The sequence below is a fragment of the Pogona vitticeps genome, chromosome 1, assembly GCF_051106095.1.
Source record: "Pogona vitticeps strain Pit_001003342236 chromosome 1, PviZW2.1, whole genome shotgun sequence".
NCBI lineage: Eukaryota > Metazoa > Chordata > Lepidosauria > Squamata > Agamidae > Pogona > Pogona vitticeps.
In genome coordinates, this window is record NC_135783.1 from 207,985,070 (window position 1) to 208,000,100 (window position 15,031).

The 15,031-nt window shown below is 39.7% G+C and overlaps 1 protein-coding gene and 1 long non-coding RNA gene across 6 annotated transcripts in view; one reads left to right on the plus strand and one right to left on the minus strand.

Moving 5' to 3' along the window:
* FIGN (fidgetin, microtubule severing factor) overlaps positions 1-15,031 on the plus strand; it is a 160,974-nt gene that overhangs the window by 123,567 nt on the left and 22,376 nt on the right. The gene's annotated exons all lie outside the window — the stretch shown is intronic.
* LOC144589626 (uncharacterized) lies at positions 357-14,162 on the minus strand. The gene is made up of 2 exons (XR_013545865.1): positions 6,610-14,162; positions 357-5,844 (listed from the first exon to the last, which is right to left on the minus strand). It is a non-coding gene; the product is annotated as an uncharacterized LOC144589626 (long non-coding RNA).

A 15,031-nucleotide genomic window follows, 5' to 3' on the forward strand; every position in this document is an offset into this window, starting at 1 on the left:
ACCTGGCATTCATCAACAAACCCTTCTAAAGCCGCTTCTCCCCCCCCCCGCCAGATGGCTGGTGCTGAGGAGGGGGTGGGGCAGCCAGAGGCAGTGAGGGCCCAATCCTGCGAGGGAGTCCAAGCCCCCAGGAAGGCTTGCAACTGGCAGCAGCAACTGAGGGATGGCAGATGATGAAGACTCCTCCGAAGGCAGGAATGTTGGCCCCCCTCCTCAACATTATGTTACAATCGTATTTGTGGTGGTTACTCTTCTCTTTTTTTTTTCTAATTCATTTTGACTTCTGCAGTGAGGTGTGTGAAATATATTTTATACAGCACCACCAAAGCACTCAAAGGCAAATGTGTTCCGTTGTAAAGGCTATAAAAGAACATGCTCAGATCTGTACTTCTGGAGTGAGGTTTCAAGATGGCTGCCAGTTTAAGAGGTGTGTACAGAAATCCAATTTTTAAAAATTCAGTTAATCTTCCTCTTTACAGGAGCAATTTATATTATGGCATAAGGAGAGTCATGGTAAAAAAAAAAGCAGACAACTTTGAATGCATCTGCAAATCCATGGCACACTTTTTGTTACCATCTTGCTAGACCAAGCCTATTCTATGACTCCTAACACAAGGCGAATAATATGTACATCAATCAAGTGTGTGGTGATAAGATAGATAGAATCAATTTTGGAAGTCCCAGGTTCAAATCCTGCTCAGTCATGTTGTTGTCTAGGTGGCTTTGGGTTAGTTATTACCTCTCAAACTTAACAAACTCACAGATTGGTTGCAAAGCTAAAAACGGGATCATTGAGCTTGGATGACAAAGGGCAGGATATAAATGCAAGAAATAGATAAACTGGAAGAAAAGGCGAATTCATGCTCTCTTGCACATATTTGAAAGATTGCTTATGTCTTTTGGGGGGCATGGTTTACACCCATTGGTTCACCAACTATCTCAAGAATAGATTTCCACACACAAGACACTCCTGCTATCAGTTGGGGGTGGAGGTGATACTCTCCAGCTCCCCCTCCATTATTCAGCACCTTGAGCCACCAAGGAATAGGCCCCAGAAGCTTGGAAAATCCATTGGAAAGGTGTCATGAGGGCTATAAGGGGAAGGAAGATTAATTGAAAATTGCTCCCTTCCATTCTGCCAGCATGATTCTCCTCCGGATCTGATTTTCTTACATGAACACCTAGTTAGGATCCAAACAAATAACTCCAATAAACTGCAGACAGAGACACAATTGTTAATTGGTTTTTATTTTGACTATCTCCACAATACAAGATTTGTGTTCAGCATTTATGGGGTTTTCTTTATTATTAAGATGTGTGAGGGAGGACATTCCAAAGCCACTGAGGAGCCTCTGTGAACTGTTGCCATCGGAAGGTGGTCCTGAATGAATATGTCTGGCCATATTTGGGATTATGAATCAGATTGACAAGGAATTTTTTTGAATCTGTGTATGAACTGTGTTATTAGCTTGGATTGGCTTGGTCTGAATCTGTGTGGCAATTCAGTTTGGATTTAAGAAGCTGGCGGGTAGCTTGGTCTGATAAACATAAGAACCTGCGGGAGCAATTTTCTGATTTTTGCTCCTTTTTAGGTGCAAAAAGTTCATACCACAAAAATCAGATGGAGCTGGCATTAATTTGGCAGCCTCAGTTCTCATAGCCTTATTGATTTTGAAAGCTGCAAACAGATATGGAGGCTTATTGGCTCCAATTAGGATTACTGAAGTTTGGGGGCAGGGGTAAGATAAATTTAAAAAGGTGTTCTGAGGGGAATTACTCAGTAATGGAATTATCTATAATATCTTATCATGAAGTTCTGTTTCAAGGGAATTTAAAATCTCCCATTTTCTTCTTCTCTCCCCTGCCCCTGGCTTCATTATTTGTAAATTGTGCTCATTGAACAACTGAATCCAACTGGAAACCTTTTTCAAGCATATACTGTTTGGCCTGTTTTTCAGCAAACAAAGCACCATCTGAATCTTAAAACAAGGACTTCCTTTTTAAACAGTGAATTCAAAAGATTTCATCATCAGTCTGTGTCGTACTCCCAGCTCATAATTGACAAACACCTATTGTGCCAATTCTCTCACAAGAGAATTAAAGAATGGACTGTTCATTGAGCTCTGCTTTCACTTTTATATATATTTTTTAATTAGCTAGACACATTTTCTTTTCTCTCTCTCTTTGTCTCTCTAAAACCATATATCTGTTGTTTCTTTCATAGATGCATAGTGTTGCATCTTCATGGTGCTTCTAATGATTTAAAAAACCCTCTGTCTCACTAATAGCTATATTTTTATGAATAATATATGCTGGCATGTTACTTTTGAAGTATTACAAGTGTGGCTATTAGGTGCTTAATAACAACCAGGGTTGATGGCACTTGAGGTATTGCTCAGAAAAGAATACAGTTAATTAAAATTTTAAGTAACTTTAAAGTTTTGTTCATTTGTCCACTGACAAGTCTACAGTATTTATTAATTGTCAGCATTGTGGCATGGTCTCTTTGACATGCAGTACACAAGCAAACAAGGCTAAGGAGAGATAGATGGTTATGCATAAATCAAAGGAAGAAATAAATGTTTGCCTCGTGCATGAAATGTGTCTTCTAAAGCTCTCCTCCCATTCCTCCACACACCCCAATAATCTATGAGCGAATACTATGTATCAAGCCGTAGGTATGGTTGGCACACTTCTAAAAATTGCTGCGGAAATATTAGCTGTAATTTTTGTTTAAACATAAAGATTGCATTCTCAAACATACTGCGAGGGGGTGGCAAGATGGTAAATTATATTGCAATAAATCTAACGTTGCAGCCACCAATTCCTCTAGCTTAATTATGACACTACTAAATGTGAAAATCTATTCAGTGCTAGAAACACTTTTCACATTACATTCCCGCTAAAGATTGGCTGTTAAGAGCTCATTACTGGTAGTTTTCTAAAGAGCGGTTTATTAAACACTGTTACCTAATAAGCATCTTTGGTGGTGCAAATTGCTGAAAACAGTAATGAGTCTGATTAGACTTCGTTTCAATTACGACAGCTTGTCTAGCAGGCGAAAAGGAGGGGAAAAAGCCCGACAACTTCTCTTTTTTTCCTTGAGGCTTTGGAATCTGGCGAGAAGACATTACATGGTTTAAAAGAAAAATGCTACCTCTGTGTTTCCTCTCCACAGTTCAGTAATGAATAGAAAATTGTCTGAGAAGCTGCTCAACTGACACTAAAACAAGAAGGACAGAAACACATATATAATTCTGATACTTGAAACTGCCAAAGGCTCATGCAGATGTGTTTGTGTGTTGCGCCCACGTTATGTTTTTATACTCTGTAAAGTCCTTATAAGCACTTTTCTGCATCTTTTCAAAGCAGAAGTCTGAAAAGAAGAGTTCTTTACTCCAAATGACTTCTGAAACATGTGTGTCCCTTTAAATCACCCTACTTTACATGTCAGTTGTTTTGTCTGTAAACCTTTCATGCAGCTACTGAGGTTTTCCGATTATCAAGGCAATTGGAAGCATTCAACTTTTTAAACCAGCATTCCTGCAAATTGTTTTAAAATGCCCAAGCTGATTACCTTAGGATGTTTAAGTGAATATTCATTCACTTCTAAGCTTAACTTGAGTGTAAAATGTGTTAACTGTATTTAATGACTGTCTCTATTAAATCATGCCTTGAACATTATTACTGAAAATAGGATGGGGAGGCGGAGTGGTGGAGAGAACTGTGGTTAATGCAGAAGTCCTTAAGTGATTAGCTGTCACTGCTGCTGTTCAGTTGCTTCCGCAAGATTTTAATGAATATATGGGAAATGACGAGAACTTGTTTTTATGCTGTCCGAGGTCTTTTGGTACTTTTCGTACTGCTGGCTGTGTACAGCTGAGGAGCAGGAGTTGTGAAACACGGCAACTGGACTGCAGAAAGGCTTGAGGAAAGATTCAAGGACTACTGCAAACAGTAATGAGAATTTAATGTTGTTGCATTTGTAAACGGGAAGTCCATGAAAGACCAACTGCTGTTGCATCAGATATTGCAACTCAATGCTAGAAAGGTCATGTAATACAACATCACAATCTCCTTTTTCACGTATGCATAAAGCAGTTTTGGTTGGATAGCTCAGTGAGTTGGGTACCTGGTTGTGGAGTCAGAGGTTGGGAGTTTAGTTCCTCACTATGCTTCCTGTGAGAGGAATGTACCTTTTTTAAACCCTGGGCATGCCACATGGTCGCAGAGTTCTCCCAGACCCAGAAGAAGGGAAAAGGAAAACTACTGCTGATTACTGTATACTGTACCTAAAACACCCTAGCAAGGTTCACCATGAGTCAGAATCCATTTTGATGGTACATAATTATAATGGTTGGCTGGATCGCTTATTGAGTTGGATGCACGCCAGTGGAGCAAAGAGCCTAGGAGTTTGATTTCCCACTGTGCTTCCTATGAGAAAAGCTTGCCTGTAGAGACTTAAGCGAGCTATGTAGTTCCAAAGTGGCACCACTTTGAAGAAGGGAATGGTGAGCCATTTCTGAATACTCTCTAGCAACCCTGGAGAGGGTTGATAGCATGTTCGTTTGCCACTTTATTAGTATTATTAACCTGCTTGAGTAATGTTGAATTATAATCAGAGGAGAATAAGGAGGTGTCAACCTTAGTAAAACAAACTTTGCTACCTTTAATATATTGAAAATCAATTTTCAGAACTTAGACATGCATACAGTTACAGACATACAACAATAGGTTAAAAGATCAGTTCGTATCTTATTAGAAGATTGTGGGTGTCAGACTGCCACAGCCATAAATCAAATTGTTTACTACATTTTTGACTATGCATTATGCTTGAAAGCCATTCACAAGATAAAATTAATATGTGTACCAATATTACAATAATGCACTGTAACATTATATCATAAGACAGCATACAAATATAACATTACAATTCCTGGAAAACATTTCAGAAGTTTCAGTAAGAACACCACTTACCCATATATCAATTATGGGTAAGCATGGGGTAGCAATAGTATCAACATTAAAGTTTCATTAGACAATTCATTAAAGAGCTCATATGAAGCGGCATCCCCCAAGAAGTAAAAGAGGGAAAGATAAACAAAATGCCCACGGGACAGAGAGCCCGTTACTAGGTAGTAAAAAGAGACCTGCCTCTCTCTGAGCCCAAGAAAAGACATATTCCATAACCCTGTTCTGGCTTCCTCTAAGTAGCAAAGTGCTTGCAGATGCAAGATGTGGGTCTGAGTACGAAATCCTGTGTCTGGGTACATCTCTTTAACAAAGATCATAGTGGGGAGAAAAACAGTAGAAAGGCATCCGCCTACACCCAAGTGTAATTGCTATCCCAAAATTTCAAGGACTGAGGGCAGAGCAAGGTGGGTGGAAATAGCCAAGCCCTGAGAACAAACAGGCAGTCCCTCTCACTTCACTGTTCCTGCTTGATAAGGCCTTTGGTAAATTATCTGTCCAAGATCTTGCAGGGTTTGAGATGTTTGCTCACCTTGTTTATAGTCAGATATGCAGATTAGCTATAACATTCCCCACCCCCAATATCCTCCTGCCAAAAGATAAATGGCTGTCCCTGAATTTGGTAATCTAAGAGACCTTATTTAAACAGCTTTGTTATTTAACATCTGCATCATTAACAGTATAATAGTAACTTTTCCTGAAAGCCACCTACAGGCTAAAGATGAGTAGAAAGTTTGGGAAAGTGATCATATTTCCCCCTTAATTAGAGAGCTGGATTTTAAAAAAATCCAGCACCTTCCTTCCTCATACCTTCCAGTTGTGTGCTGGTCAGTCAATGCTGTCTGACTTCTTCCAGACAAAGCCCCGATGTTCCTATTGCAAAATAAATGGAGCTCATCAGAACATAGACAAAGAACTAGCTTGTAAGAGCATTTGGGGTCACTTTATTGGAACAGAACAGAATTGTGTGGGGAACAATTAGTTTTCAACGAAAAGACATGTATACATACTTTCAGACATCGTGACAAACCATGGTTTATCACGACAAGAACGAGTTGCTGCAAATCTCCCCTGTATCCCTTGATTTCTTGCATGGTTGTCAGAAAATTTGTTTTTCTTTCTGTATTTGTGTTAACTGCAGTTGAGAGTTATGCATGAACCCCGAGATATGGTTAATCTTATGCATGGGTTATAAATGATGCAATTTTTATGAACAATGCTTTGTTGGCTTATTTTAAGCAAATAATAATAACAATTAGCTACACCTTTTTGAGACTGCTTGGTTAATTAAAAGAAAAATGGAACCAAAGGTTCTCAAATCCATTCTTAGTAGGAGAGAGATGGGATACAAATCCCAGACTCACTGAAGCTTGCTCCTGCAAAGGTTTATTATGATGTCTGAATACAGCCATAACATAGATTTCAAAACTCCTTCTCAAAACAGTGGATTCCATTAAGTGTAAATAAAATGCTAGATTACTTGCTGCAATAGATAAGCATTCAGATAATGAGCTATTCCTCTTTCTCTCTCTTTTTGAAATATTTTGTTTCTATCCCTTTAATTGGATGAACAAGCAAGGAAGCATGTTGATGGACTACATAATTGAGAGGTGTAAGCAGAGGGAATGTTAATCTTACCCTGGTGTTCCAGTGCGTGTCCATTTGTTTACTCATCCTTTTGCCACTAATCTTGTTTCTTTGCAGTGAAGAGAGAATATATAACAAGGAAGTAAAGGCTTGCTCTGCAAACAGGCAAATCCAGGAAATCGGACTATATTTTCTTTATGTTTTTTCTTTTTCTCTTTTCTCCTTCCTTGCTTCTTCTTTTTTTTCTTTTCTTTTTCCCCTAACAAAAATGAGCAAAAATGAAAGTTCCTTTGTTACACCAGACGAGCTGATGCACCACCGTCCTTTGAAGGAACTAATAGTTTATCTGTGATAAGCTTTACCTTTTTCTTACTTTGACAAGCCCTAGATGCAAAATCTAGGAAATTGTGTTTAATTTTTGTACATTTTAACCAAAAAAGGAGAGTATGGCATTTCTGTTACTGGGGCAGTTGGTGTATCAGTAGCAGCCTGTTTTTCTTGCTATACCTTGTTATATAGAGCATGTGTGTGGTAATAACAGAAGAAGTGGAGGGCAAGAAATAAGGGGGTCGGTTGATGTTGTGTGTATGTGTGCATCTAAGAGAGCTATAGCAGCTAAGAGTGTTCTGCTCTTAATCCCGGAGCACGTCAGTAGCATGCTAAAGCAGTTTATCTTCATATGTCTTCTTGTATATAAGAAACAACACTAAACCCAGCAAAACTCATTTCATATGTAGCTTTCTTTTCCCCCCACAGCGTTCAGATCAAAGTTATTTTCTTCAGGCTGAACTAAATTATACACAGGTCCTGGGAGTGAAGGACACTGAATTAATGCACCATGTCACCCAGTCATGGCTATAGAATATTTTTCTCCAAGCCTGAAATGCAACAGCTTTGTACAATTGCATTAAAAATTAATGTGTGGATTACCAAAATAAAAAAGGGGGGTGTTTTTTGCAATGTGTACCGGTGTGTTGCAGCCAGCTTGAGAAGGCTTTTTTTCCCAGCGAGTATTAGATTACGTCTAAATATACATATAATCAGTATTTAGTCTCCTTTAGCTTATTAGCAAAGAGGTACTCTAATCTTAGTGCAGTGACAACACAACTTGATTGGACAGGCAGGTACTAGACTAGGATATTCAGTGCATTAGAGATTGGAGCTTCAAAGGACTATCACGTTTATTTTAGACAAGAGCAGTATATTGGCCTCTCTAAATCTGCATGGTGACCTGTATTAGTTCAAGATTGGTCCCCATTTATTTCAGCTTTCCACAACTGATCTTTGCCTTCATATGCTTAAAGAGAACTGGCCCATGCAATAAGGTCTCTTGAATTGGCCCCAATAAATCTGTACAATATTTTTTGTCTCCATAACAGATGAACTGTGAGAATTAAAACCATGCAGTTGACGTTCATAGTTCTGTTCTTCTGAAGAAGGCAGACTATTTCTCTAAGCAACACAATATGCTAGATAAAAATGGCATATTTTTAAATCAAGCACTAAACGCACAGACACCTATCCAGAGTTGTGTGCACGTTGCTTTTTCCCCACCTGTAAAAAGATGATTGGGCAAGGATGAAGGCGAGAGGCAAAGGGAGCAGAGCCATAGCTCCAGTGTAAATAGATTGCTGTGTCTGGCACGGGATCAAGGAGGAGGCTGGAAGGTAGTAATCAGATCAGCTTGTAGCAGCACCTTCCATTCATGGGGTTGTATTTACACATGCATTCTCCTCCTGCCAGAGCACATTAATATTCTCAGTCCCTTAAAAGCTAAGCAAACGGTTGATCTGAATCAAGAAAGGCCATGCATAGGTGTATTTAGCCCCATTTATTTTCATGTTGAAATGTCCCCCTCCTGGGTTATTTTCATCCATATGAGAAATGTTGGTAATGACAAACAAGAGCCTTTATAATATGTGATCTGTGCTGTTTATGGATCACAGTCTTCTCTAAGGGCCACTGTCGTGCCTGAATGTGAAATCTGCTTGCCGGGTAGATTTTTGGAGGAAATGCCTCGTATTCTTCCACCCACCTCCTTCAGTCCTGTTCAGCCACAAAATTCTGACATTATGTTTTTGAACTAAAGATATAGATGTGCTTTCCCTATGCCTGTGTACAGTATTTGCAAGAACATTTAATTCAGTCCGGAAGAGAAATGGCTGTCAAGTGCAACATATGTAATTAATTAGTATTAACTGTATCTTTTAAAAAATCATCTTCACTTACTGCTGCCCAGAATAAATCTGGAGTTGCAGTCTTTGCACATTTTTTTTGAGAACAGGCTCAGTTGAGCTTACTGGATCTAATTCAGAATTAGCATATTTAATATCTGGATATTAATTTGATAGATACACTTCAGATGTTTGCAGACAAACATTTTCAGTTAATACACACATCATGTTAATGAGTATACAATGTGTACATACAGTGGTGCCTCACAAGACGGGCGCCCCATTTAACGATGAAACCGCATCACGACGATCTTTTTGCGATTGCAAATGATGGTCTGAATGGGTTTTTTTCGCTTTGCGATGATCGGTTCCCTGCTTTGGGAACCGATTCTCGCAAAACGACGATTTTAAAACAGCTGATCGGCAGTTTCAAAATGGCCGCCCGCTGTTTTCTGAGATGGATTCCTTGCTGCATGGGCAGCGAAAATGGCCGCGCTATGGAGGATCTTCGCTGGACGGTGAGTTTCAAGCCCATAGGAACGTATTAAACAGGTTTTAATGCGTTTCTGTGGGCTTTTTAATTTTGATTTACGATGTTTTCATTCTACAATGATTTCGCTGGAATGAATTAACATCATAATGCGAGGCACCACTGTACTGAGTAGAGTATTTTCAATGCATTCATCCAGCTCTGCGGTTCTGAAATGAGGATGATTGTTTTTGTTATTATAATATTATTCTCTACATGGTCTTTCTTGGTCAGTCTTTTCTAGAAGCCTGCAAACATGCACATAAATGTCAAAAAGACAGTGAAAGAACACTGTGAATGAACAGCATGCTGTAACTGTCCTGCCTATTGCTAAACTGGGTGTTGATGCTGGCTAGATAATGACTAGACCTGATGATGGATTAAGAGCCCACATACTCTATACTGAGTCACACTTTGCAAATCACACTTCCCCCTCATTTCTGTCTGTCATATGTTCAATTTATATACATGCACAGTGTGTGCATATGTTATGTTAAATGTCGGAATCTCCTTAAATGTTCAAAATCGATGGTCTGGCCCATAAAATAGTGCCAAGCTTAGGATTGTGGACCCTTTTTCTTATGGACCAACACATCTTCTGCTGCTTTTTCTGTTCCTTGAACAATTTTTTTCCTTACTCTGATTGCTATTTTTATTTGAAAATGGGGCTATCCAAACATCTTGACTTCTGGCAGCAAGTCCTGGAAGCCAAGTGTCTTTGGCCAATGACCTAATTTCACCTCTGTTTCCATAATGAACCGGTAAACGTTGATATTGTCCATCACATTCATAATTCTGTTCCTTTGTTTATTGTTTGTTTATTGTTTGCTTGTTTATCTTGCTTATATTCCTGTCTTCCCGCCAGTGTACTCTCAACAGCCTATAGAGCTCTCCTCTTGCTCACATTGTCTTCACAAGCCTATGACAGAGATTAGTGTGACCAGCCCATAGTCATCAAGTGAGTTTCGACTGAGTGGAGATTTCAACCCTGGTCATCAGACCATATTATATCACACGTGTAAATGTCATGATGGACACTTAGGAAGCAAAACTGTTCACTTTAATTGAATGCAGTCCAGAAATCATGGGTTTTCCTTATTTGTGACCACTGAAAATTTCCTGACATCACAACAGTCCAGGGAAGGTTCGGAAGAGAAAAAATAGATTGGTTTTTCATATCATTTCTTCCATCGGATATCAGTTATTCAACAACTATTAAAATATTTATTGATTTGAAAAGATATTTTACCTGAAATTACATGATGCTCTTTGTTATCAATTTGAATAGTCTGTCTTTGTCACTGAAATCTTCAGTGGTGGCATTTTTTTTCATTTCCCCCCTCCCAAGTCTAATTATTTCACCTCATCATATTTGTATGTTTTGATTACAATCGACCAATGTTAAGCTGTGCTAATTTCTGTTCATTTTGATTCACATATCAATATGTAGGTGACACTAGTTAAGTGGATGGGAAGGTAGTGGCCAGGATATGAGTCAAGGAAAACTACATTTCCAGAAGCTGAAACTCTTTGAGAAGTGTCTTCAGGTATAAAATTAATTGTGTGCCATGAAGTTGATTCACACTTATGGTGTCTCTCCCAGGTTTTTCTAGATACAAACTGATCAGTATGAAGTATCAGCCACTCCTTCTGAGACCATGTAGCTTGTGCAAGGCCATAGACAGGCACATAACCTCACCAACCACATACCCTCTAGGTGATTTCGGCTCTTGCCCATCTCCCAGGAGGGACAGTGGAGATGCAAACGTATGACTCCCAGCCCTGCAGCCAGTTTTTCCAACCCACTGAACTATACCTGAGCTGTATGTATGCAGAATTTTATATGCTGCAAACAAGATTCAGCAGGGCCTACTCTAGTGCAATTTACTCCACTAAGCAACAGGATTTTGGCCAATATTTGAATTTTGCCAGTGGGGACATTTTAAATTTCAAAGTTGTTCTTTTTAGTGTTACCTTCAACAGAAAAACTGTTAGTTTATACCCAGCTGTTAGATAGCTTTGTCCTATAATAAGACAAAACAATAATACCTCTGGTACTTTTTTATTAGCTGTTTTTTTCCATTAGTTGCTTTGCTCATATGCTAATCTCTCTCTAGGTCTGATGGAGGATTTTTATTTTGGGCTATTAAACTTCTAACAATATTTGCTAAATACATTTAAGGACAAAATGCTTCTATGATTGTTATAAAATCAGCCATGTAAATGAAGAGAAAAGGGGATGGGGTAGAACAATTAGCTACAATTGTATTGTAATTGGCAATCGTGAGGTGTGAAAGTGATTTAAAAGGAATAATCATTTGACAGCATTTAAATTGGATAATTCCTCTTCACGGATTGTTGCCTTGTCATGGCAAAGGGGCTTGAGTAATTCAGAGAAGCTATGGGCTATGCTGTGCAGGGACACCCAAGATGGACAGCTCAAAGTGGAGAGTTCTGACCAAACGGGACCCACCTGGAGCAGGAACTGGCAAGCCACTCCAGTATCTTTGCCAAGAACACCCCATGATCAGAAACAAAAGGCTAAAAGATATGACGCTGGAAGATGAGCCCCTCCGGTCAGAAGCCATCCAACATGCTACTGAGGAAGAGCAGAGGACAAGTACAAGTAGTTCCAGAGCTAATGGTGGTTGGGCCAAAGCTGAAAGGACGTTCAGCAGCGGACGTGCCTGGAAGTGAAAGGAAAGTCCGATGCTGCAAAGAAAAATACTGCATAGGAACCTGGAATATAAGACCTATGAACCTTGGTAAGCTGCATATGGTCAAACAGGAGATGGCAGGAATAAACATTGACATCCTGGGTGTCAGTGAACTAAAATGGATGGGAATGGGCGGATTCAATTCAGACGATTATCATATCTCCTACTGTGGACAAGAATCCCGCAGAAGAAATGGAGTAGCCCTCATAGTCAACAAAAGAGTAGGAAAAGCTATACTGGGATACAATCTCAAAAATGATAGAATGATTTCAATACGAATCCAAGGCAGACCTTTCAACATCACCGTAATCCAAGTTTATACACCAACCTCTAATGCTGAAGAGGCTGAAATTGACCAATTCTATGAGGACTTACAACACCTTCTAGAACTGACATCAAATATGTTTTTCCCATTATAGGGGATTGGAATGCTAAAGTAGGGAGTCAAGAGATAAAAGTAACAACAGGTAAGTTTGGCCTTGGAGTTCAGAACGAAGCAGGGCAAAGGCTAATAGAGTTTTGTCAAGGGAACAAGCTGGTCATCACAAACACTCTTTTCCAACAACACAAGAGGTGACTCTACACATGGACATCACCAGATGGGCAATACCGAAATCAAATTGATTATATTCTCTGCAGCCAAAGATGGAGAAGCTCTATATAGTCAGCAAAAACAAGACCTGAAGCTGATTATGACTCTGATCATCAGCTTCTTATAGCAAAACTCAAGCTTAAACTGAAGAAAGTAGGAAAAACCACTGGGTTAGTCAGGTATAATCTAAACCAAATCCCTTATGAATACACAGTGGAAATGAAGAACAGATTTAAGGAACTAAATTTGGTGGACAGAATGCTTGAAGAACTATAGATGGAGGCTTGTAACATTGTATGGGAGGCAGCAACAAAAACCATCCCAAAGAAAAGGAAATGCAAGAAAGCAAAGTGGCTGTCCAACGAGGCCTTACAAATAGCAGAGAAGAGAAGGGAAACAAAATGCAAGGGAGATAGGAAAAGTTACAGAAAATTAAATGCAGACTTCCAAAGAATAGCAAGGAGAGACAAGAGGGTCTTCTTAAATGAACAGTGCAAAGATATAGAGGAAAATAATAGAAAGGGGAAAACCAGAGATATGTTCCAAAAAAATTGGAGATATTAAAGGAACCTTTTGTGCAAAGATGGACATGATAAAGGACAAAAACAGTAGGAATCTCACAGAAGCACAAGACATCAAGAAGAGGTGGCAAGAATACACAGAGGAATTATACCAGAAAGATCTGGATGTCCCGGACAACCCAGACAATGTAGTTGCTGACCTTGAGTCAGACATCCTGGAGAGTGAAGTCAAGTGGGCTTTAGAAAGCATGGCTAACAACAAGGCCAATGGAGGTGATGGCATTCCAGTTGAACTACCTGTATTTAAAAAGATGTTAAGGTGTTACACTCAATATGCCAGCAAGTTTGGAAAACTCAGCAGTGGCCAGAGGATTGGAAAAGATCAGTCTACATCCCAATCCCAAAGAAGGGCAGTGCTAAAGAATGCTCCAACTACCGTACAATTTCACTCATTTCACAAGCTAGCAAGGTTATGCTCAAAATCCTACAAGGTAGGCTTCAGCCATATGTGGACCGAGAACTGCCAGAAGTACAAGCTGGATTTCAAAGGGACAGAGGAACTAGAGACGAAATTGCTAACATGTGCTGGATTATGGAGAAAGACAGAGAGTTCCAGAAAAACACCTACTTCTGCTTCATTGACTAAGCAAAAGCCTTTGACTGTGTGGATCACAGCAAACTATGGCAAGTTCTTAAAGAAATGGGAGTGCCTGACCACCTTATCTATCTCCTGAGATATCTATTTGTGGAACAGGAAGCAACAGTTAGAACTGGATATGGAACAACTGATTGGTTCAAAATTGGGAAAGGAATACGACAAGTCTGTATATTGTCCCCCTGCTTATTTAATTTATATTTAGAATAGATCATGTAAAAGGCTGGGCTGGAGGAATCCCAAACCGGAATTAAGATCGCCAGAAGAAATATCAACACCCTCTGATGCAGATGATACCACTCTGATGGCAGAAAGTGAGAGGGTGAAAGAGGAGAGCACAAAAAATGGCCTGAAGCTCAACATCAAAAAAACTAAGATCATGGCCACTGGTCCCATCACCTCCTGGCAAATAGAAGGGGAAGATATGGAGGCAGTGACAGATTTTGGTTTCTTGGGCTCGTTTATTTTTATAACACATCATACATCTCAAAATGAATTTACACCATTGTAGACTGAATTGTTTCTCCCTTTGAGTTTACCATATACAGTCGTGCCCCGCTTAATGATTGCCTCGCTTAACAAGGAAATTGCTTTACGATGAAGTTTTGCAATCGCAATTGCGATTGCAAAACGATGGTCTAAATGGGGGAATTTCGCTTAGCGATGATCGGTTCCCTGCTTCGGGAACCAATTTTCACTTTACGACGATCAAAAACAGCAGATTGTTGGGTTTCCAAATGGCCACCGGCTGAAGAAAATGGCCCCCCGCTGTGCTTAGGGATGGATTCCTCGCTGCACAGGCATGGAAAATGGCCACCCCTATTGAGGATCTTCATTGGACGGTGAGTTTTCAGCCCATTGGAATGCATTAACCGGGTTTTAATGCGTTTCAGTGGATTTTTAATTTCGTTTGACGATGTTTTTGCTGTACAGCTATTTCGCTGGAACAAATTAACATCGTCAAGCGAGGCACCACTGTACACCATGCTGGTAATAAAAACAGTGCAGTTAATTTATCTGCGGTGTGCTTTGCACCATGAAAAGAATGATACAATGTGATTCTGATTGGAGGAAGGGACTGTATGTGGAGGTGGCAAGCACACAAAAACTTGCACAGAAATGTATAAAGCCTGTAAGAAAACAGCCTTATCCAGAGTCAAATCCTTGCTCTGTTTAGATCAGTATTGTCAGCTCTGACCGGCAGTAATGGTTCTCCAGCTTTTCAGACAAGATTCTGTCCTTGCCCTCTCTGTAGATCCCTGGTAGTCTCCCATCCAACTACTGA